Here is a 21580-nt window from a genome sequence, read left to right on the forward strand (position 1 = left end):
CTACATCACTTTCTCTACCACTCCTGTAGCACTTCTGCCCTAGAAATCCTCCACAAACACTAGGTGAAGGATGCGTTAACTAACCTTATTGTGGTAAACATTTAGCAACATCTACGAAGATCAAACCATCACACTGTACACCTTAAACTTACATAATGTTATATGCCAATTACATCTCAATAAAGCCGGGAAAAAAATCAAACAGAAAAAGAAAAGAAAAAAAAAGAAAACTTCTATGGTGACGCTTTTAGAGAAACAGACTAAGTCTTGCAGGTAGAAATGGAGAGGAACAGAGTAGGTGTCACAGGTGGGATGACCCTGGAGAGACATGACAAGCTACAAAAACCCCATGGAAAAGCCACACAGGGCCTCGACACATCTGCCCCTGAGCCTCTAGACAATACAGCCGAAATCTGCTTCGGGCTCTTTCCTGGGGGACGTGAAGGGGCCCTGAGCTGAGTGGGTTCCCCGCAGGCGTTCCCTCCTGCTGTCGTCCTTCAATATGGTTTGAATCTGCTGGCCTCCCAAGGTCACTGTGGGCCCTCTGATGGAGCCTTTGATTTAACATGTAAGGGGATTCCCACTGGCTGATAAAATATTTTTATATTTTATCACTTTCCTGCAGCTAGCGGCTTTTGGCACGCAGGGTGTTTTTATAAATGTTATAAGTAAATATTTTGGGGTCCATCACCGAGATGAGCATGGACCTGCAAGCCTGGGACTGGAAGATATTAGGCTCCACTGGAAAGAAGTGGGAATAGAAAAAGTAAAATATTGAGGACGTGAAAGTACTTGTCAAAGCACTGCAACTCTGCACTGTGGCTCCAACATCCAAAGTTAATAGAATTAGACCAATAAAAGCAAATTGATTTTAAGCAATATATCTAGATATCCAAGGGCTTTAAGTGCTTTTACTTGGATTATGGGCCATTTAGTAGAGGAAGGAGAATAAGTAGGGCTACATTTTCACATTAATGACCATCACTTTTGTTCTCCAGACAGAACCAGACCCTTCAAGACCCTTCCACAAAGCACGGCAGACAGATTCCTAAGATGTCAAGCCACTACTCAGGGTTTCCAGGAGTCATGGGCCACTTTTGGTCCAAATGTCCCTTTGAAAAATACCCCCCAACATAAATAAAGTGTGGGCTATGGTCGTGGTATGCTCCACTGCCCTTTCGAGTAGTAAAGTCTCAATGAGCCGCTCGGAAGCTGAGGTCAGGAAAATTCTCTTTCACACTGGGTGATTCACTACGTAGGAAACTTACTCCTTCCTGGGGAACCGCTAAACCTCAGCAGTGGCTGGGAATCCGGGGAAATCCACACAGAGTGTATTGGTCAGCAGATCCAAAGTGACATCTGCCCCAAGACCCACACGGCATCTTTTCCACTTTTCTCTCAGCTCCCATAGCCCTTGGCGCAGGTCAGAATGAATGGGGGGTGCTCAACAAATACCTTTAACTTGCCTTGTTGATCTCTTTTTGCCCTGTTAGTCTCACCCCACCTACTCTCCCAGTGGTTGGCTGTTTGCCCCATGCTCCCTTGAGTCTAAACTTATTTGAGTCCAAATCACTTCACAATTTTTCTAATTACCTCCAGTGCATTTATTCAACACACTCATAAATTTTCTTCCTGTTCAAGGTGCTTTCAACACTATTTACTGTCATCTTCAAATTTAAGAGCTTAGTGTAAACTCAGATAATTAACAAAGTCAGTGCCAGGCATCTAGCAGATAGTCAATAATATGTTGGCAGGAAGGAGGAAAGGAAGAGAGGGAGGGAGGGAAGGATGAAGCGGGGGAGGAATCACCCTGGACCACAGCCCACATTCCTCCAGGGTGATTTTGAAACACCTGGTTAACATCCTGATTGAAGGGTGGGACGCGGTCCAGCATACGTAAGCATCCTCCTCTGGTGCAGTGGAGATAAGATGACAGCAAGGGCATGGCAGGAAGAAAAGTGCAGAAAGGTCAGATAGAGTAAGAGCAGGGCTGAGGAGGCAGGAGAACGCTGCTGAGGATGCAGACCCCGGCCACGGGAGGAGGTCGTGGTAAAGATCCTGCCACGTCCCACAGCATCAGTCCCCGTGGTCCTCAGGATCCTCTGTAAACCCTGTTTGAAAAGCATGAGTCTAGATTGGGACATCCTTCAAGTGGGTCCAAATGGACTGAAAACATTTCTGGGGTCTAGATGTGATGGTATCCTCTATTTCCTGCCTGCCTACCTGTCCTGTCTCTGGAACGTGAGGGAAAGAGCACACAGTACTGGAGCCAGTCTCTGCCTGCACGGCTGAAGAATGTTCTTACCACTCACCCCACCTTTCCATGGATGCTGGCCGTCTTCACCCCCGATGAGAGCTGGCTTCTAGGGGCTGTGAAAGAGAATCACAGAAGGAGATTCGCTGCCCTCTAGAAGCTACCCTAGAAGGTTGTCCTTTTTTGTTTTCTCTGATTGGAGCCTGTAGTACCAACTGACCATTTGGGTTTAGGTCATCCTTGGAGAAGGTCTGGTGGGATTTCAGAAGAGGATCTTCTGAAAATATGTGAGGAGGAACCTACTACGGGACACAATTATTTCAGTTGCAGGAAATGAGACTTTATTTACATCCCAGGTAAATTCTTCAAGGTCAGAACATAGCTAGGGAGGGAACAGAGGGGAAAACAGATAGTAATTTTTTAAACTTGGCAAATTGTGGCAAATTAAGGGCAAGATTTACTGTCTAGATATGCAACATAGGTCTTTGATGATAATAGTAATATTGAATGAGATGAAATACTTACTAAGGGCCAGGCTGTGTTAAACTCTTATCTCACTGCTTACAAGAAGCCTATGAATTAGGTTCTCTCATATCTCCATTTTACAGATAAGGAAACTGAGGCTGACAAAATGCGGCAAAGTGCTCAGGGGCACATAGCTGGTATATGGTAGAACCTGAATCGCTGAATTTGTATTTCCAGTTGAAATCCTATTCTCTGCACTTTGGGCCACATGTATATATACACAAGCTGAATAAATCCTGTTGCAAGATTAAAACTGACAATTGCTTTCTCCCCCAGGTTCAAAAGCGTTTTCACTACTTGAACCTGCTGTTGCCTACCTCTGGGGCAGGTTTGCTTACCCACTAAATTATACCACCTGGTAAACTGGTGGGATCCCTGTCCCCACCTTCCGGGTCCCCCCCCCACCCCCCCAGGCCCACAGCACAAGCGCGTGTGTACTCACAGGGGTTTGCTCTTTCTGGTAGGTCTGGGACCCTGGACTAAAGATTCCCATTCCTGTTGACTGACTTTATTAGTGCAACTCAAGTTTCTTGGTTTTCTGTTTCTTCCCAAAGATGCTTGAGTGCCTCTGGCCCACTGCTTCTGACCTAATTACTCTTGCCCTGATAGAGTATATCTTGATTATGGGATTCTTGAGCCATCTTCCAATTTGGGTCCACTTTGCTTTTTTGCATTTATGCAGGGAGCTCTTGAAAGGAAGTTTAGGTTTTTGTTCAGCAGTTTTTCTTGTCTTGATCTTATTTCCAGCCTCTGTGCAAACAAGATTACATATAAGACTTCAGCCCTGGATCACTCTGTAGCTAACCACAGTCCTTCAGCATGTGAAGGCTGTTCTCAGGATCTCAACAACACCTATTCTATGGCTTCTAGAAAAGTTTCATTGAAAAAGAGTCATATTTCCTAAATTCTAGCAGTTGCCATTTCTTAATAGAAGTAATTGGAATGCATAGTCTGTTCCTATGTTGGAAGTTACTGAGAAACCAAATTCCCCCATAGCAACAGTATTGTTCTGTCCTAGCCCACTGTTCCCACTTTCAAGATATGTTGAAACAATAATAATAATAAAGCTATTTCAAATATGCCAAATCTAAAAAATCTGCACTCCCAGACTCCACTATTGTGACTGTGTTTCTGGTTGATAGTCTATAATCTTATCACTTTTGGCCACACATCCACATACCATCCTGGGTTATTTATGAAGATAAATCCTGTGCTGAGATCAAAATCAACAATCATTTTTTGCTGCATCTAAATTTATTTTTGCTACTTAAAAAATGATTTTGAAAATATTTTCCAGTGGGTTTATTTGTTTTAAAAAGATTTTGGTAAAGAGATTCCTCTGAACAAAAAGTAGCTCTTGGGTTGTCAACTACCAACTGCGACACATTTGGAATATCTTGAATTGTTATCCAGTAACAGACAATTCAGTTTTAAGAGTATTTGTACCCTTGGCTATGTTATTACGTTTTAATGTTTTCAAAGTTTGTCTATCTAAAAATATAACTCCAGTTATTAATTTCTGGCTCACTGAGAGCATGGATTTATTAGCTAACTGAACTGTATGTTACCCATACTTTCTGAGTTTCGATTTCCTCATCTCTGAAGTGGAAAGAGTAACACCCACTTTATAGAATTGCCATGAGATTTCAACGATGTAATCCAGGTAAAATAATGATTTCCCATCACACAGTAAGTGCTCAGTAAAAGGTAGCTTGAAAATAGCATCTAAAGAGTGAAGTTTAAAATGAATAACTGAGGGACTTCCCTAGTGGTCCAGCGGTTAAGACTCTACGCTTCCACTGCAGGGGGCACGGGTTCAATCCCTGGTCTGGGAACTAAGATCCTGCATGCCGCATGGCATGGCCAAAATAAATAAATAAGACAAAATAAAACAAAATAATTGCATTACAAAATTTGTGCCCACCTTCTATCCCCACAAGCCTGCGTGCTCAGGAAGGTAGTAGCCTCCTTTGACCTCCAACCTTCCCCAGCTTTCGGCTCAGTTCTGACACAGAGCAGTCTCTCAATGGATATTGGTGGAATGAAATTCACCTGAGTATCCACTTGCCATGCCCTCCATTGCATTGATTAGTAGTTGTCTATGTTTATCTTCAGAATCGATTTCTTTTTTCTAAATACATTAAAAAAACTTTAATCTCTGATTTTTAAAGGTACTGTTTTTGTTTCACTCTTCTGTTTAAGAAACTGACATTGAAATTCTAATGCAAATTCAGTACAATGGTGTTAAGAGGCTTATACCTAAAAAGAGTCAGCAGATAAATGATGTAACTGGCTTTTCCAAGGAGAGGTAAATGGAGACAACTTGGGAGAACAGCAGGAATTTGTCATCTGCTTTGGGGCTTGTCTCAAAAACAATCAGCTACAGTCTGGAGAGCTGACCTACAACTATGGAAAAATTTGACCTCACATGTGAATGCGTTGGCCACTCTGCTGTGAGAAGACCAATGTCATCAGGGCCATTGCGTGAAAGAGGCAATTCAAAGCACACTGGGCTTGAACATAGAGCTTTTCCTCTATAAGGAATATATTTCCCAACTATTCATCTAATAGACCTTTTCTACTCTTTAACTATATACAAAGAAATGTATGGGCAAATGCTCCAAGCTAATTTATAAATATTTCTGGTGCTACTGCAATATTCTAAACATATTTGGCTCAGATTTAAATGTTAGGTGTGTGTGTGTTTAGAGAACTTTATTTCCTAAGACTGTATCAACGTTAGCCTAACAAATATTTCAAACACCCAATATGTGCTAGGAATGGTGCAAAAGGCTAAATGCATGGCACAAAAGAGCAAGAGGAAACGTGCCGAGATGCTAGAATGGAAGATTGGGGCCAGATTGTGTTATGCTATGCTTTTGAATTTGGAACATATTTTATCTTATAGGACAAGGTTGGAACATATGCTTACCTTGAAGGAAAAGCAGTGTCAGTACTGGCTGCCTGGAGAGCTGTGACGGAAACCAGTCTGTGACTGAAAGCTGCAATCATGCCACGGGAGGTGAGAGTGAGGGTGACCGCCCACATGGTAAGTGTTTGTCATTCTTTGTTTTGTGGTCAAAGGCAGCCACTGGAAGTGTCTGGCAAAGGAAATGGGTCTCATCAGGTCTCTGCTTAAGAAGACTGTCAACAGGTCAACAGTGAGGGAGATGAATTAGAGAAGGAGCAATTAACATATTTGATCTCGCTTCATAGGCAGCTCTTTTCTAGACACAGGAGACACTAGCTATCTCCCTGGGCACCCATCTTCTCAGTTTATGGGAAGGCAGGTTACTGTGGGACAGGTTACTGCAATGGATGGAGGATTGCTGCCCCACTCTGCCCACCCATGAAAGGAGGGCAATCTTCATTCACTTGTCTTGTGGGAATTGAGCCGGACATCTGTTCACCTCTCAGATTACACGACCAAGTTTCATGTTACACGAGAGACATTCTCTGAACTCCAAGCTGAGTATCGTCCTGATAAATATTACAAACTCATTCAGGAAAGTGAATTCCTATCTTTTCACCCAAAGTAGGCTCCTGAATATGCTGGTATCTGAGTACATTTCACCAAAATGAGAAGCATTTCTCAGAAAGAGAAATTAGCAGCCAACAGTACAATGTGTTAGAGTTCCAGCAGGAAACAGATGGCACTCTCAAACTCAGTGAGGAGTGTTAACAAAAGAGTGATTTACAAAGGTCTGGAAAGATTTAGGGACGTGTACAAAGGATGTTGAAGGACCCTGGGGCTGAAGTAGCAGAAGGTGATGGTGATTGGTAAGCTCTTTGTTACCATCAGGTCTAAAGGAAAATGTGCCAGTTCCAGATCTCAGGGTGGGCAGCTCTAAGGAAAGGGTCACTGGAGAAGAGCCGTGACATTTGATGGAAAGATGTGGCCAACCTGTGTATTCGGCAGGCAAAGAGTTAAATGCACAGCCTCCTTCTCACCCCACTGGGGCTGAGAACCCATTGATGTGGCCTGTACAGATCAGCCTGCAGGGCACAGACTAGAACAGAGGAGGGTGGAGTGTGGGTCTGGAAGGCAAAGAGAAAATAACAAGCTCAGTGCAATTTTTGGTATGTGATGAATTCACATGAAATAATAACGATAAGAAATCAGCAAAATGTGGGCTAGGAAACCCCAAGCTCCATGTTCCTCCATAAAATCATCAACAAACAAACAAACAAACCCAAACCCACCCTTGCCTGAATGGAAACAGTCTTGGTCTTGAGTGTGGCAACTCAACTCCCAGTTTCACTCTTTAAACCACAGGGAGGGAGCAGACCTTATTTACAAATTATTGTGTATATCTGTTCTAAAGTGGCTGGGGATACCAGAGGATCTGACTCGCTGTCTCTTGCTCTCATAACGCAGAACACATGCAGGAAAAGCTGTAGGCTTTGCTCACAAAAGCTACAAGGAGATTACACACCCACAGAAACCTGGGGCAATAGATGCTCACTGGAGACATACAGTAGACCATCTGAGGACCAGAGGAGACAGTGAGATGAGACTTTTTGGGAAATGAGGAGATTCAAAATCAGCCATTTTTACAGGGGAATCTAGAAAGCCACATGCATAACCAAGTAGGACATATGCTCAGAAGAAAAACTAAGAAGACCTAAAAATTTCACCTAAGGCTGATTCCTAGTCTCAGAGAAAACCTAACTAAGTAGAAGGAATACCCCAGCACAGAGTCAGTCTACCAAGACTGGGAGTTGTAATTGCTCTCTCTCTTTTTTCTCTCTGTATTTTTTTCTTTGTCCGTTTCATCTCCTGGCATTCAAAGAAGTTTCTATCAAAACATTAGTTGAGCACAAACTAAAGTAAAAGAGATTTCAGTGAGAACACATGGCAAGAAATAGACTTTGCAAAAATGGTTTGGAAAAGTCTCAAAACAAATGGACTATCATAGCCTTCAACAATCAAACAAACAACAAAAAGTAAATTCTGGGGAAGGGGGGAAATCTGATTCCCAGACTTAACACATTATAATAATCAAATGTCAAATTTTACTTTATCTCTAAAGACAGAATTAGGTTGGAAGGGAAAGGAAGAAAAAGATATTTAATGCAAATAGTAGCCAAAGAGAATTGGGGTGGCTATACTAATATTAGAGAAAATAGACTTTAAGTAAAAAATTATTACAAGAGACAAAGAAGGATATTATATATTGATAAAATATCAATTCATCAAGAAGATATAACAATTATAAACATCAGAGCTCTAAAATATATCAAGCAAACACTGAAAGAATTGAAGGGAGAAATACACACTGTAAGATAATAGCAGGAGACTTCAATGCCCCCACTGTCAATAAAGAATAGAACAACCAGACAAAAGATCAATAAGGAAACAGTGGACTTGAACAACACTGTAGACCAACAGAATCTATCAGACATATACAGAACACTCACCCAACAACAGCAGAAAACACATTTTTCTCAATTGAGCATGAGCATTCTCCAGGATCTGTTAGACCACAAAACAAATTTTATTAAATTTTAAAAGATTGAAATCATATAAAGTTTCTTTTCTAAACATCCTGGAATGAAGCTAGGAATCAATAACAGAAGGAAAACTGGAAAATCCACAAATATGTGCAAATTAAACAACATATTCTTAAAAAAACCAATGAATCAAAGAAGACATCACAAGGGAGATTAGAAAATATCTTGAGACAAAAAGATAATGAAAAACATAACATACCAAAATTAACTAATGCAGAGAAGCAGTGCTAAGAGGGAAATTTATAGCTGTAAATGCTTACATTAAAAAAAAGAGGGCTTCCCTGGTGACGCAGTGGTTGAGAGTCCACCTGCCATTGCAGGGGACACAGGTTCGTGCCCCGGTCCGGGAAGATCCCACATGCCGCGGAGCGGCTGGGCCCGTGAGCCATGGCCGCTGAGCCTGCGCGTCCGGAGCCTGTGCTCCACAACGGGAGAGGCCACAACAGTGAAAGGCCTGCGTACCACAAAAAAAAAAAAAAAAAAAAAAGGAGAAATCTCAAATCAATAACCTAACTTACTCTTTAAGGAAAAAGAAAAGCAAACCAAAGCTAGCAAAAGGAAGGAAATAATAAAAATTAGAGGAGAGATAAACAAAATAGAGAATAGAAAAACAATGAGAAAAATCAACGAAACCAAAATTTGATTCTTTGAAAAGATCAACAAGGCTGACAAACCTGTAGATGGATTGACTAAGAAAAAAGAGAAGACTCATGTAACTAAAATCAGAAATCAAGCGGGACATTATGACTGATTTTTCAGAAATAAAAACTATAAGAGTATTATGAACATTTGTATGCCAACAAATTGGATAACCTAAATGAAATGGACAAATTCCTAGAAATACATATCTACCAAATCTGAATCATGAATAAATAGAAAGTACGAGTAGATTTATAACTAATATGAAGATTAATCAGTAATCAAAACCTCTCAAAAAGAAAAGTCACGGGCCAAATGGCTTCACTGGAGAATTCTACCAAACCTTTAAAGAAAAATTAACATTGATCCTCAACTGTTCCAAAAAATTGAAGAAGTGAGAACATTTCCTAACTCATGCTATGAAGCCAGAATTACCCTGATAGCAAACGCAGCAAAAATGCTATAAGAAAAGAAAACTACAGATCAATATTCTTTATGAACATTGATGCAAAAATCCTCAACAAACTACTAGCAAGCTGAATTCAACAGCCTATTAAAAAGGTCATATACCATGGCCAAGTGACGCAAAGATAATTCAATATACAAAAATTAACCAATATAACACACCACATTAACAGGATGAAGGAAAGCCCCCTGCATGATCGTCTCAACTGATGCAGAAAAAGCATTTGGCAAACTATCAGAATATCAATATACAAAATATTAGTTACAACTTCTCTTTATTTGGGACGTGCCACGTGCCAAGCAGTATAATGAGGCATTTGATATAGGATGTTTCGAATCCACAAGGCAACACCCTAAGATATGTAATATTATATTAGCACATCCCTCTTACATATGAAGAAACTGAGGCTGGGGCTTCAAAACTGAAGTCATGTGTCAAAATCACATATATAGTGAGGAGCAGAGTAAGTACATACGTTCTAGATTTTCAGCTTACAAAGCCTAGGACATTTCTGCGGTGTATTGTGGCTTTTGCTTCTGTTGTTTGTTTGTTTGATCACACCATTTTGTTGAGGGGCTTCAGGGAAGGAGTGAAGCCTGGGAGGCCAATGAAGATACAATGTCCTTGCCCCAGGTGGGATCTCCCCAGCTTCACAGTTTGCTGAAATCTGCTTCTATATGAAGGAGAATCAAAATGAAGGTACCAAGAGCAGATCTGACAAAGTCACTACCTAACTGATGGGCTTAATAAAATGGCCTCTGATGTCTTCACCCCTGTCCCCATCCCGACCGGTAATAAAGGGCTACAATTTTGGTTGCATGTTAGCTTTCATTGCTGGAATGGAGGTCTGGCCCATCTCACTCCCAAACTGACTGTGGACTGCCGGATGATGTCTCTTCCCTTTCCACAGTCTCCCCAGGGAAAGACCGGTTCACCCGGAACCAGCAGCCCAGTAATAGAGCAGACCCCACGTGGCGGCAGGAAGAACAGAAACAAAAAGGCAGCTAATAAATTGAGAAAGCTGGAATCGATCTGGTTTTGACTCAGAGTCATACTCTGTCTCTCTTGGAAAAAAAAAATTTCTCTCTGAAAGATTGGTGCCAGCTCACTGTACTTGAGTTATAAATAAAAGTCAGAATTAGAGTTTCCAATTTTTTAATGAGTTTTAATAGATGTATTGTTTAGCTTCCTGACAAACTGATGAAATGCAGACCAACTAAATTGCAAAAATGCCTCTGACATTTGTTTACTTGGACTATTACAAGAAAAGAGATTGTTCAAGGTTATATCCTTTTATTTGTAGTGAAGTCCAAAAGTCTGCTTCTGCTGACTCCTGAATTTGTACATTTTCAACCAGAAAAATCTCTTTCCAGCTAATACCTTGCTTTAGGCCCACAGCTGGGGAGGCGGTGTACCTGTCAGGTCAAGTGCTTCTGCGCTATGAATGGTGGGAATGGTGACATCTGCAGACTAGGAAGTAAAAGAGCTTTTGAGGATCCAGCTTTTGTGGATGAGGTGAAGGGGCGTTCACCTAACCTAAAAGCCTGGGTTTTTCTAAGACTTAGAGACCGGAGATTTCTGGGGAGGAGCTGCTGGTATGTGAACTCCTTTTCACTGGAGTTATCCACAGAAGTAACCCCACATTTTGTTTAGGTTCCATTGATTGCCCTCTGCTCTTTGACGGTTTTCACAGTCTCCCTTGTCTATCACTGGGCATGCGTGTAGAGTGACAATGACAGAGGAAGCACTTAATGTTAACCAAGACATGAAAGCCCTTAAATGCTCTGCGTGAGGTGAATTCTGGCTGCTCTAAAAGGTTATGTGATGCTGTAATATGGTATGTCATGCCAGTTTCATCATTCCAACCCAAGTTGTCTTATGTGAACCTGGTCTATTAAAGGAAAAGCCTTCCTCCTTTAAGAAAACAGAAGTTAAAAAAATAAGAAAAAAAAAAAACCTCTTTCATTTCCACGTCTCACCAGGTCAGGTGACTTCTGTTATCTTCTCTGGGTTGAAGGCTTTAACCACGGGAAATAGAGTGGCACTAAGCAAGAATTTTCCTATCACTGAGAAAATCTGCTTGTTAAGTTTGCCAGAAACTGTCTACCTCTCAGCCAAAATGACAGGCTGGCGAATCCCATGCCAGTGGGTGTGGGCGGCTCATCGGGCTCTCATCTCTGAAGGCAGAGCGTACAAGTAGGTCACAGGCAAAGGAATTGGTGGCTTCCTTTCAGTCTTGCCTTTCCAGTTGGGATTTTAAAGAAAACCTCTGGAGGGGAGGCTCGGAGGCAAGTTAGCAGGTATGGGATACCTGGGGACCAAGTAGCCCCGGTCATGAGCAACGATTAGGAGGACAAAACCCACGTAGGCTAATGAGAGCCTGTGGTACCATCCCTTCCTACCAAAATGTTTACTAAACCCTGAAATCAAAGACTGGCAAATCCCCAAAGATCAACTCTACCCTCTGGGGTCTGTCAAAATCAATCCCATCCTTCTGGGTCTTAGGAGATGTGATCCTTGCCCTCTGCCTGTCTGCACTTCTCAGCTCTGACCATCAGTCAACTCTGCTGTCAGCATTAACTTTTGTTCAAGTTCAAATCTGGAAATATCTTCCCTTTATTCTCTGTGCTCCTTTTCTCAACCCACTGCGACACTCCCCTGTCAAAGAAAGCCTTTGTAGAGCTCAAAGTAAAACGCTGTTTCAGAATGGTCACCACGCCAGGGTGTAGCCCGCATTCAGCAGAACAGAAGCGGAATGTGGCCTTTGGCTTGTATAGTTGTCGTGTCTAAAAATAGCAGAGACGCCCCTTACTGTACTGGTGACACAGACCCATGAGGGATGAATAATCATCTTGGCAGTCATTGGGGGTGGGTAAGCAATAGAGAACAATGAGTAAAAAGTGATCTCAAAATATTAAAATGAGGAGCACAAACTTCAAAGGATGTTTTCATTGTGAACTAGGGTTTTCATTCCTTGATCAATTCCTCTGCCCCTTTATTCTTTATTTCTAAAACCTGAGTTGGCCAAGGACCTTTTTTTTTTTTTTTTTTGGTCTTTACTAAGGCCAGTTTCCTTCATTCACAGTCTAAGGCCTGTGTAATTTAGCTACGGCTGTCCAAGAGTATTTGCAAGTACTCTACACATTGTGAAGCATTTTCCTACGCATAATGTCCTTTGTTTGTCCCCTTATATTTGAAGTACAGATAATCATCCTTTTTTGCAGTCGAGGAAATTGAGGCTCAGAAAGATGAAGTGGCTGGTTCCAAACCATGAGACTGTACGCAGTGCGGCTGGGACTGAGGCTCGGTTTGGTTTTATACACTCTGTGCCTTTGTCACTAGGTTATGCCACCCTGTCTGCAGCTAGAAGAGCATACGTCGTCCAGCAAACCTTTATTGTGTGCTTTCTAGGTGCCGGTATCCTACACAGCTCTGTAATCTGTGTTCCTGCTGCACCTAAGCCATTAATAAGATGTTGCTGGGTTTCCCCGGTGGTCCAGTGGTTAAGAGTTCACAATCCTACTGCAGTGGGGCACGGGTTCGATCCCTGGTCATCCCGATGCTTTGCAGCATGGCCAAAAAAAAAAAAAAAAAAGATGATGCTGCATAATCGGAATGAACTTTATCTTTTGCTCATTTTTATTTCATTAGAGACATAAATACAAGGACCTTTTTTTTTGGTCTTTACTTTCCTGTGCAGGTAAGGAGTCTCATTTTGGCTTCCCTCATGAAAGTGGTACTAACATACCCAACAAAGATGATCATAAAATCTCCTGGGGAGGTACCTGGGAGAGTACCAAATCCAACTTTGTCACATTTAGAGATGAGAAAATTAACACCAGAAACTTCAAGTAACTTTTCTAAGGCCACACAGCTAACTAGATGCTGAGCCAGAACTGAAAACCAAAATGTCTGATTTATTTCTCCTAGAAAATAAATTCTAGTTTATTTCTCCTAGAAACTGAATCGTTTTCGGCCAAGTGTAGTTTGACTGCTTCGTATTCGTACTTCTTTTTCCAGGACAGTTTTTACAAAGCGGTGAGATAAAAAGGGACACCTTTAGGTTTTAGGTTATATATAAATATGTATATACCTGATAGAAGCATACAGGAAGATTAGCAGTCAAGCCCATTAATCTGAAACAAATGAGAAAAATGAGGAGCATCTCTGTTCTCACTGACATTTGTCCTTTCTAATCAAGACCATGTGAAGCTAGAAAAGAACCAGGAGCACAGCGTGACTGCCAAAGACAAAGAAAGAACAGCAGAGAAAGAAAACCGAGGGAAGAATGGAGTAGAGACGCCGTGCTGTGTCCAGCATCTCAGCACAGGGCCACACTTCCAGCTCTTCATCAGCTAAGAATGTTCTGCTCACATCGGGCCAGTTCACGCTGCACAGGAAAGCCTGTAGCCCTCCGCTCACAGCCCCCACTTCCTGTGGGAGGCAGCAGATCAGGCTCAGCCCTGCCATTCCCTTGACTGACATGCTTCCAAGCCCGAAGAAGGACCTCGCTGCTCACCCTGCCCTTTGGTGGAAAAGGGTCCACTGTCACCTGCCGACAGTGATCAGGAAACGATTGTCCATTTCTCAGGTGTCTTTTTCCCACCTGTGTGTATGTAGGAAAGCTCAACCTTCTTTGGGCCCACAGCACTCCAAGAACTCACCATTCATGCAAGTTAATTATTTACACTCATCCTGGAGCCGATTCTAGGCTGGCACTATGAATATGGGAAACAAAATGGCAACTTCTCGCTCAGGAATTGAGCCCATTGCGGTGAAATGACGTGCCCACCATCACACAGTTAGTGGAAAAGGCAGTAACGAAAAGACTCAGATCTGAGTTTCAACTCCATTTTCTTTCCAGCATCCCAGTGTTGGCCGAGGCAAGCATCAGGGACCACTGGCACAGGGTCAGCTGGGGGAATTTCCTGCTCAGAGGACTTGGTCCTTCGCTTTTTGATTATATTTCTTACTGAGTAGAAGGAAATATTTATTTTCATTAGGAAAGCTAAAGGGGTAGAAGACCCAGAAGTCCTGGGTGGGATTGTATAATTTATAGAGAACTCCGTGGAGGGCAGGGCACAGGAAAAGAGAATGATTGATGTGCCCAAAGGTTCAAGAAATGAAAGAAACCCAAAGATCTTCATAAATGTCAGATTCTCGGATATTCTAAAGACACTCTTGCTAAGTGTTTTCCACATTTTTAAGCCCATGTTCTCACACAATGCTTTTTCAATGAAGCCTCCATGAATCTCTAAAACCCAAGAAGATTTTGAGTAATTTCACGTGTCATATTTGGGATCATGAAAATATACACCCTTATAGATTTTTAGGTGTCCCCAGGGCAACTAGGTACTTCTCCTCCCCACACCCACCGATAATCCCTGTAGCCCAATCCTGCAGATGAAGAAAATGCCAAGAGATGACCTGCCTAAGATCCTCTAGCTGGTTAGCTGCCTGCCCAAGATAAGAACATATGTTTCCTGTCTTCTAGTCAAGAGCTTTATCCTCTATAACGTCCTGTGTCCCAAGAGTTCGAGTGTATCAGAAATGTGAGCTGTACTTCGAGTATTCAATTCTTCAAATTCTTTAAAGCGCTCAAAATATTTCCTTGGGGAAGTTATTCTAGGCATCTTCTGGGAAACAAGCACATGGTATATCCATTATCCAAATGGCTCTTTAGTCAGAGAAAGAAACGTTGTTGTTAGCTGCAGAGAATAGAGCCCCAGCCAAAGTCTCAATCTGCCTCTGAACAAAGGGGTGGGAGAGTGAATGAGAAGAGGAATTACAGAAAAGAAGACACCGGTGTCCACTTGAATTTGGCATAGTGAAAATTGATGAACACATGGCCCAAAGCAGTATAAGCCCTCATTCCTAGACTTAAAATTGTAAGAAGAAAACTAATCAGCCAAGTGAAATGAGAATTATTAAATGCTTGGAAGTGCCTCAGGAATCTTTAGAAATTTAAGCAACACTCTATAATTAATACATATGGGATTTTTGTTTTAAAGAAAGGAAAACTACAGCTGTACTGTGGACTCACAAAGGAAGATAGAGGATTTCATCTTGAAAGACAGAAAATGATCTCTCTCTGAGAATATGAAAGAAGGTGGATTCACACTGGAACATGCCTGAGAACTGCAAGGGACAGGAAACGACAGCAGCAGTCCCTGGAAGGAATGCGTGGGCAGAAGGGTTATAGGAACTTTCAAGGCATTTATAAAAGGATCGGAGAGAAAAGAGACATAGGAGGCCCATTAGTAAATCAGAAGAAAGATGGATTTAATGATGCCCATGACATTATTGAGATCATGAACTGCATCATTAAATTCACCTTTTAAAAAGAAGAAAGAAAATATATCCCCAGGAGTCTTTTTGTGTGGAGAGGAGGGGCAGGGAGGGTAGAAATCTGAATCTTTTAAAACATGGCCACTTGTAAACAAGCAAATTTTCAAACCAGACGAATTCAAAAGCAAGCAAAGCTAATCAATGGCGTGAGAAGTTGAGAGAGGGATGACCTTGGAGAGGAGGGGTGGGGGGCTTCTGGGATACTGGTGATGTTCTATGTCTACACCTGTGTGAGATTCCGGGGGTGGGAAATTTTCTATGAAAATTAATTGAGCTGGACTCTGCGACCCATGTACTTTTATGTATGTGCCATACAGTAATAAAAAGTAAAAATAGAAATGAAATGAGAGTTTTGAAAAAGGTAATTATCAAAATGATAGTGATGTGACACCAGAATCCAAGGTGGGGTGGTAAGGTGCCGGATTATCAAGCAACACATAGATAGTTTCAAAAATCATTAGAGGGCTGAAATGGAGTGGAATAGCCATCAGTCAGGGTACAACCACATTTTACTTTGCAATCAATATATTCCTGTACAATTATGAGTATGCATTTATGCGTGTAATTTTGTGGTGGACATTTCTCATGAATAGGAATCTTATACCCCATTTGAAATTAAATCATCACTGTCTAATTTTTCTTATTTAAGAGAAAATCCAAATTTCCATCTATACAATTTGTTTAAATTGAAGTGTATCCAAATTGGCAGAAAGGAATGAAATCATATAGCCATATGTGACTTTTAAGAAAAAGACTAGTCAATTCAACCAGAAATAATTTGATTGCTAATTACGTGGCCAATTCAATACTAGTTATCACTGAGGATAAAAAAGAAGTAAAAGATTTTGTTTCTGTTAAGGACTAGTAATCTAGTCGGGGAGAGAAGACTAATACATGTGAGTGGCACAGAAATGCTACATTGTTCATTCAATGCTGTCTCTAAGTGGTAATATGCATGTAATAGTATGAACACATGGTATCTTAGAGTATGATTTTGACTTTCTCTTTTCATAAAAAAACGGTGGAATGAGAACTACTGTATTGATTGAAATTTGTATAGACTTTAAACTGAAAACTCATTTCACAGGAATTATCTGATGGAGATCAAATTAGATGTCATTTTAGTAAACAGGTTCATTAAAATTTTCTAAGAAATTCTTTACAACAATAAAATATGCAGTTGTTTTACTAATCCGTAACATTCTGTGAAAGCTCTAGAACATTTAAAAAGGGGGAAGGGGAGGAAATAAGGAGATCTCTCAAGTTGAATGCCAGTACCACTGGAAATCAATTACCAACATGGTATGTGGGAAGACATTGGTCAAGTCCAAGTGCTAAAAGCAATGCTGAGGTCAGAGTGCACAACAAACTACATTAGAATTGGGAACATGACTTAGTAGGAAACGGCAAAACAGATAAGCAGAGTCTAGGTCTCTGTCTACACAGTAGTAAAAACTCCCATGTTGAAAAGGAAAAAATAGTCTAGTAGAATGAGCAATAGCTCATCTGAATGTCCACATTTCAGCCTTGTTTCCAGCCACATCTGTGAATGAATCAGAAGTTTCCCTCAGTCGAGTTGACTTCTCTGGCTGAGTACAATAGGCTGAATAATTGTTCCCCCAAAATATCTCTGTCCTAATCCCAGGAGCCTGTGACTGTTACCTTATATGGCAAAAGGGACTTTGCAGATGTAATTAACATAAGGTTTTTTTTTTTTACATCTTTATTGGAGTATAATTGCTTTACAATGGTGTGTTAGTTTCTGCTTTATAACAAAGTGAATCAGTTATACATATATTCCCATATCTCTTCCCTCTTGTGTCTCCCTCCCACCCTCCCTATCCCACCCCTCTAGGTGGTCACAAAGCACCGAGGTGATCTCCCTGTGCTATGTGGCTGCTTCCCACTAGCTATCTATTTTACATTTGGCAGTGTATATATGTCCATGCCACTCTCTCGCTTTGTCACAGCTTACCCTTCTCCCTCCCCATATCCTCAAGTCCATTCTCTAGTAGGACTGTGTCTTTATTCCTGTCTTACCCCTAGGTTCTTCATGACATTTTTTTCCCTTAAATTCCACATATATGTGTTAGCATACGGTATTTGCCTTTCTCTTTCTGACTTACTTCACTCTGTATGACAGACTCTAGGTCCATCCACCTCATTACAAATAGCTCAATTTTGTTTCTTTTTATGGCTGAGTAATATTCCATTCTATATATGTGCCACATCTTCTTTATCCATTCATCCGATGATGGGCACCTAGGTTGTTTCCATCTCCGGGCTATTGTAAATAGAGCTGCAATGAACATTTTGGTACATGACTCTTTTTGAATTATGGTTTTCTCAGAGTATATGCCCAGTAGTGGGATTGCTGGGTCATATGGTAGTTCTATTTGTAGTTTTTTAAGGAACCTCCATAGTGTTCTCCATAGTGGCTGTACCAATTCACATTCCCACCAGCAGTGCAAGAGGGTTCCCTTTTCTCCACACCCTCTCCAGCATTTATTGTTTCTAGATTTTTTGATGGTGGCCATTCTGACTGGTGTGAGATGATATCTCATTGTAGTTTTAACATAAGCTTTTTGATACGGGGATACTCAGGGGCTCAATGTAATCCCAGTGGTCCTTATAAGAGGGAGACGGGAAGGTCAAAAGAGGAATTAGAAGATATATGACCATGGAAGCAAAAAGTTGAGCAATAAAAGGAATGGATAGTGCATGGACCAGGGAAGCAAGGCAGACTCCAGGAGCTGGAAAAGACAAGGACGTGGATTCTACCCCAGACCCTTGAGACAGACCCAGCCCTGTGGACACCCGGATTTTAGCCCAGTGAAGCTTATTTCAGACTTCTGGTCTCCTGAACATGAGGGAGTAGATTGGTGGTGTTTTACACCACTACCTTTGTGGTAATTGTCTATGGCAGCATTAGGAAACTAATACACTGTGTAAGGTAATCAGTCTACTTAGACTTGATTTTCTCCAAGATGCCTGTCATGTCAGGCACTGGATTGGAGCATAGCTTTTGAAGACGAACAGGTAGTTCACTGAGAAGCAGGGTCTCCTCTCAGGGTATTTCTTATGCCACTTTCTTGAGTTTTTTTCACTTTTGTGTGTGTGTGTGTGTGTGTGTGGCTTTAGAAGTTCTAAGCTTGAATTTTAAATCCACGATGAAGCCCTTGGTATTATCAGCTCTGAATTATTGCAGGAAGCCAGTCCCTGAGCTAGTTTCCTGAAATTCATATCTATCAAGGCTATGGCCCACCTCCAGAATGCACGGGGACTGGGACCCAGACTCCAGGAAAAAAGAAACTAGCCACACGGCTAAAGAAAGATCGTTATAGCACACCTAAAACTAATATAATATTGTATGTCAGCTGTATTTCAGTTAAAAAAAAAGCAAGATTGTTACCCTTGGAAGATCATAGATGATTAAGACATCAGCTCTAAAGTGTAAGTTTTAATGTGTTTTTGTAGGGATTGTTCGACTCAAATTTCCTTTTAGTAAGTAATTTGTTCCCCGTCTCCACAGTAGCAAAAAAAAAGGGGAAAAGGATACTTTTAAAGAAAGGGCTTATCCGTTAACACATGTTCCTCCTTACTGGATCATCAGCTCCTTGAGGATAGAGTCCATGAATTATTACTCTTTGGTTCCACAACAACTAGTTGAGTGCTGCTCAACAGTAGCTGATGAGACTTTTTTGTTTGTTTTTTTTTTTCCATAAAGGAGGGGAAGAAGGAAGAAAGGAGAAAAAGAAACTCTTTCAAAAAATACTTTTCTTGAAATCATGAATTGGGGAACCAGAGTAGATTTCATCAGTCCGGAGCTACAAATTTTAAAAATTCATTTATAAAAATATTGGTTTACTTTTTCATTAGTATCAGCCTACCAAGTAAGCTCACTACTGAGCCTAGATTGGAGAACAAAAATTAGGTACAATGGTTTGGGTATTGAAAAGCGATAGAAAATGCTAACGTTGGTGAATGAAATTTCGAATGGAATTTGCAATGAATATTTTGGGTATTTTCACGCTAAATAACTAGCTCCACGTTTTTTTGGTGACTTTTGTTGTAAAACTGAAGGCTAACTGTATGCAGAACCTTAGGGAAGATTTCATACATTGTACAAGCATGCAAATATTGGCATAAGAAAGACACTGTCAACTCTTCTAGAAACTTAAGTATAATGATAAAAACGTAAATACATTCAAAGGAAAAGGTTAGTGCTTAAATAGGAAAGGCTCAATATATATTTGTTGTTTGATCAAATCTTTAGTAATGATGGCCCTAAAAAGAGAAGCACTTTAATGTGGAGACAGGAAGTACTTGAGTTACTTGTGGGATTGATGCAAAAACAAAGGCTTACCAAATGTTGTAAGCTTTATTCAACTCTTCTAGGCTTATCATTTCTTTTTTTAAAAAAATTAATTAATTAATCAATTTTTGGCTGCATTGGGTCTTAGTTGCTGCATGCGGACTTTCTCTAGTTGCGGCGAGTGGGGGCTACTCTTCGTTGTGGTGCATGGGCTTCTCGTTGCGGTGGCTTCTCTTGTTGCAGAGCACGGGCTCTGGGCACATGGGCTTCAGTAGTTGTGGCACATGGGCTCAGTAGTTGTGGCTTGTGGGCTCTAGAGAGCAAGCTCAGTAGTTGTGGCACACAGGCTTAGTTGCTCCATGGCATGTGGGATCTTCCCGGACCAGGGTTCGAACCCTGGCATGGGTTTTTAAACACTGGACCACCAGGGAAGCCCCTAGTCTTATCATTTCTTAAGTGTGTTAGAATTTGCAGTATCCAGGCAAGGATGACAACCCGTATTGACAAAGATGGTCTACATGGTTTGTGTATGATTTGTACAAGGCATGGCATTGGACTAGCCTTGTGCTGGACCCCACCAGGAAGGGGACCCTCCGTGCTTCCACAGTGAAGGCATCTTCCCAGCACAGAAACAGTGGGAAGTCAGGAAACATGGATTCGAGTCCAACTATGACCTTGTGAAAGTGACTTATCATCCTCAGACATCAGTTTCCTCTTTTGTAACATGAGGGGGTTAAATTAGAGCACTGCCGAAGTCCCTTCCTTTTCTGAAATCCTATAACTTTACACTTGGCCTAGAGAACAGCGCTATCCATTAAAAAGGAATTTTGTCCTCTGTCAGGTTCCTCTGCCCTAAATATTCCAGGTCTTGACTTGTACACAGTAGGGAGCAAGAGGCACGTCCTTTGGATCCTGCGGTTAAAAATATTTAGTTCTTTGGTGTTGGAAACATTTTCTTCAACTAAATATTGTAACCTTGACATAGCTGGATGTGTACTTAACTGTAAACACACGCTATTGGCAAGACCTCATGAAATAACTGACTTACAGTGACCTTGGGGCTGGCAGCCTAGCAGCTCAGGTTTCTCATTATCATTCTGTGCCAGATAAGATAGTTTTCCTCCCATTCAGCTGAGTTTCAGCCTTTGTTTGTGGGGAGGTGGGTAGTGAGAGCTTTAAAACGCTCAGCATCATATGTTGTGATGTGAATTTCAGCAGCCTATTTTGGGGAGCTATTTTTAATCTCTCAATACATGATTAATGTGACCACTTTCTCCTTATCACTCTTTGATTTAATTAACAACTGGTGTGATTACTCTTTCTGGTTGTGATACCAGACTATTAAGATTTTGAATCGTGAATGCAGCCATGTTGGTTACAAAGCCAACAAAACTGTTCTTGATGGGACAAGAGTGTCTCTGTGGGCTAGTGAGTTTTGTGAGGTCTGTTTGCAAGACCACGTAAGGGACTGATTGTAAAATAAGTTTAAGTGGTGCTGCCGTTCAATTAGAAAGGACCA

At 41.3% G+C, this 21580-nt stretch overlaps 1 protein-coding gene across 6 annotated transcripts in view; it reads left to right on the plus strand.

Moving 5' to 3' along the window:
- COG6 (component of oligomeric golgi complex 6) overlaps nucleotides 1-21580 on the plus strand; it is a 279030-nt gene that overhangs the window by 162518 nt on the left and 94932 nt on the right. For 2 of the 6 annotated variants that reach the window (XR_009516824.1, XR_009516823.1), the window contains exon 23: nucleotides 5688-5828. The gene's annotated coding sequence lies outside the window, so the exon portion shown is untranslated. Of the gene's footprint in view, nucleotides 1-5687; nucleotides 6331-21580 lie in introns of those variants that run through there. The other 4 variants (XR_009516822.1, XR_009516825.1, XR_009516828.1 and 1 more) reach the window with 3 other exon arrangements.

This window comes from Delphinus delphis, chromosome 18 (genome assembly GCF_949987515.2).
Source record: "Delphinus delphis chromosome 18, mDelDel1.2, whole genome shotgun sequence".
NCBI classification, from domain to species: Eukaryota; Metazoa; Chordata; class Mammalia; order Artiodactyla; family Delphinidae; genus Delphinus; species Delphinus delphis.